This window comes from Penaeus chinensis, chromosome 37 (genome assembly GCF_019202785.1).
Source record: "Penaeus chinensis breed Huanghai No. 1 chromosome 37, ASM1920278v2, whole genome shotgun sequence".
NCBI lineage: Eukaryota > Metazoa > Arthropoda > Malacostraca > Decapoda > Penaeidae > Penaeus > Penaeus chinensis.
Window position 1 is genome coordinate 8,528,414 of NC_061855.1, and position 3,750 is coordinate 8,532,163.

A 3,750-nucleotide genomic window follows, 5' to 3' on the forward strand; every position below is an offset into this window, starting at 1 on the left:
TATTGCGGAAAGGTCGAGAATAAATAGTTTACGTTGTTTTCTTTAAAAAAAAGTCTTCAGGCCAATTTATTGTAATAATATGAGTCATCAGTCTCCATCGCAGCGTTATCTCCCCCCCCCCCTCTCAGCGTAATCTTCCTTGCAATATATCGAGAGTACATTTTCTCCTCTTAACATATCCGTGGCAACAGCGGTAAGAGGATAAAGGTAACACCATACTACTTTTTTGCATTATCTTGCATACTCTTCGCCTTGTATGTTAGACACGCAGATTTCTGATATATGTAGATTCCTTTGTTGTTAAATGGGTGGTGGGTTTGTTCGAATGACGAGCTTAATTGATATAAAGACTGTCCTTAACATCTTAGGAAACAGTTTTCAACCTCCTTATGCTAGAATAAGAAGCCTTTTAGGTTTATTTTTTCATTTTATTTTTTTCTTCTCTTCTCACCTCGTCTTGATATTCACGAACAGTGTGTAACAATGTTGAGAAAAAGAGACAAGAGGCAGAATGATATAAATAAAGATCAGAAGGTATTTTGTTAAAGTCTGGTCCATACGTACATATTCACTATTATCCACAAAAGAAAGACAATAGAATAGAAAAAGAGAGTGAAGAGAAAATGAAGCAACTAGGAAAAGAAAAAAAAAAAAAACAACACTCTGGGTTTAAAATGGCTATTTTCGAAGATGAAAAGTTATTCAAGTTACCAGGAGCACCGAATACACACATGATTAACACATGAAGGAAGAATATTGAGCAGAGGCACTTAGTCCAACTGAGAGAGGGAGCAGCTTCCATTTCCATTAGATGCTGCCTCCTTTCTTCACTACAGATTCCAATCGGTAATGCGTGTCTGATCTGATATTCCACGCAATCTCTGCCATCACACTTATCCACCTCTCCCGTGGCTTATTTAAGGTGGACATAAAACGTTTTAAAACCTCCCTTGCTCTTGCAAGCAATGTGTGAATATGAGACGTTGCAACACCTTGCTCTTCTGGATTTCGACACAATCCTTTATTTTCTCTCGGACCTTTTCAGGGGATAACTGCAAATTAGAAGGTGGCTTAATGTCAGTCCCATCTCCACAGGTAAGAAGACCTCAGCTGAAACAAGTGCTAAGGTTGAGGTGGGCCGTGCAAGTCACTAAATAATAGTCCTATCGCTTAATGGCGTCGAAGATCCTTTTTCCTGCTTACTCTTAAACCACTGGCATTAATTAACGATGGTATCTTGCGTTAAGTGCGAGTCTGCTCTTGTGTTACTTTGAACATCTATTGCCAAATGATAAAGGAACATTTGCGAAATCTGGCTCACCCAAGAATTGCCTCCCAGACACTATCACTCTCCTGCACTTCACCCTCAGCTGATCTGGCGAAACGCTTGGACTATTAAACGCCACTTGTAATTCACTGCGCCAAGCTTTAAACAAAGGAAATATACAGAAACTGTCCATCCGCACGTGAAGGTTGAATCAGTTAATATATTTCACAACCACTTGATCAGAAAACTTATTGAACAACAAAAATACAAAAGACAACCGTAAGAGATCTGAATAAATTGCTAAAAAAAAGTCAAAGAGTAAAAGGAAAATATTAAATCCCAGATTACACATTTAACTATCGACAGTATCCTCACAGCTCACGGTACATCGTCCAACAGCTATTACCTTTAAGTGCTGTATAACAAGACTTGCATTAAGCTAATCAACAGGAAATGTTCTGTATCTATTTGCTAAAAGTAATAAGAAAGTAGAGACTCATGCGAAAAGGAGAAAGAGAGAGGACAGATAAATACAGAGAGAGGACAGAGAAATACAGAGAGAGGACAGAGAAATACAGAGAGAGGACAGATAAATACAGAGAGAGGACAGATAAATACAGAGAGAAGCTGAATTGTATTTACCAAAAAATAAAGAAAAAAAGAGGCAAGAAAATGGAGGCAGTAAAAGTTCACGTAAAGTTGGAATGAAAAGTGGAAGATGAAAATAAGGAAAAGGAAGATGAAAATAAGGAAAAGCCAGGTGATTTAGACACGATATATCGAAGAGATATGAAGTAACGTCATAGCATCCGGAGACTTTGTAACTAACATGATTTAAATATCGTATAATTTTAATGTGAATTAAAATGAGAGGAAGAAAGAAGTATATAGAACAACCGTGAAAATATAGAAAAAGTGTATATTGGAATATGTTTAATGATTTTGTTTTTATCTTCGACACTAGAAAACATAGCAAATATAATCTAGTTCAATTTCATCACAAACCTAAACTAATTTCAGGCACATAAACACAAACATAACGCATAAACATATACAACCATGAATACAGTAAAAAGAAACAACAAATATAATAGCTTATTGGTATTACGTTTTAAATAAATTCCAAAGTTTCAATGTCCCTGTTTTCTCTAATTCTCTTTCCTCTCTTTTATTTACTTTCTGGCCTTCAGTATTGCTCCCATGGCGAAAGAGAGAGCTCAAGGCCATGGGCATTTGCTCCATTACAGACTATCATTAGGTTACGCCCAACTGTCGACGGCAAAAGCAGAGGAGGAAAAATAAATAAGAAAAATGGGGGGAAAAATTAAATGGATAAAACAGATGTGTTAGGATAAGGGGGAGGAAGATGGAGATGAAGGAGAAGAGGAAGAAATTGAAAACAAGAGGATAATAGAAGAAGAGAATTGAAAAAAGGTAGATGGATAAAAGAGACGTATAAGCATGAAGGGCAAGAGGAGAAAATGGAAGAAATTAAAAACAGTAGAAGTCGGCGAAAAGAAGAAATATGGAAACAAAATAGATGGACAGAAGAAGGAGGATTAAGAGGAGGAGGAACAAGAAGATGATGAAGAGGAAGAAGTTGAAAACAAGAAAAGAAGAAAAGAAGAAGGAGAAGAACAAAGGAAAACGAGCAGACTTATTAGGATTAAGAGGAAAGTAGGAAGATAAAGAGGAAGAAATTGAAAACATGAAGAGAAGGAGAAAAGAAGAAGAAGAGTAAAAGGAGATTTAAGGAAGATGAGAAAAAAAAGAAGGAAAAGAGCAAACGTAAGAGAAAGAGGAGGAAGAAAGAGCTAAAAAAGAAGAAATTCAAAAAGAAAATCGAAGAGGTAGAAACGGAAGGACAAAGAGGCAAATAAAGAAGAAGAAGAAAAAGGGGAGAAGATGGATGAAGAAAACGAGGAATATTGGGATTAAAGGGAGGAAGAGGAAGGAAGAGATGAATGAGAAGAAACTGAAAGAGAAAAAAAAGGGAAGAGCTAGAAACGTCCCAAAAAAGAAAAAACGAGAAGAGGAAGATAGAGAAGAAGAAGAGAGGGCAAGAAGCAGTAGAAGAATAAGAATAAGAAAAAATAATGTAATAAAGGAAGGAAGAGGAGAAACGGAGGAAAATGAGATGAAGAAGAATGAAGAACAGAGACAGAAAAAAAGTGATAACGAACAAAGGAATAGAATAAAAAAAAAAAAAAAATCCAAAAAAGCAGATGAGAATAGAAAAAAAAAAAAGCTTGAACAAAAAAGGAAAAAATTCGAAGCCATTTAAACAGACTTCGACACCCTTTGCATTAGCCATCAGAGATAACATCCCGACATACGTAAAGCGCTCAGAACACTTAGCTTCAGGTTTGCCGTGCTTATTCGCCCGGCTTAATAACCACGACGTAAGTGGGGCCCGTGAGCAAATGTCCCTTCTTATGGCCGATTAAGAGTCTGTTATCACACGCAGAGACGACAAATGCCAC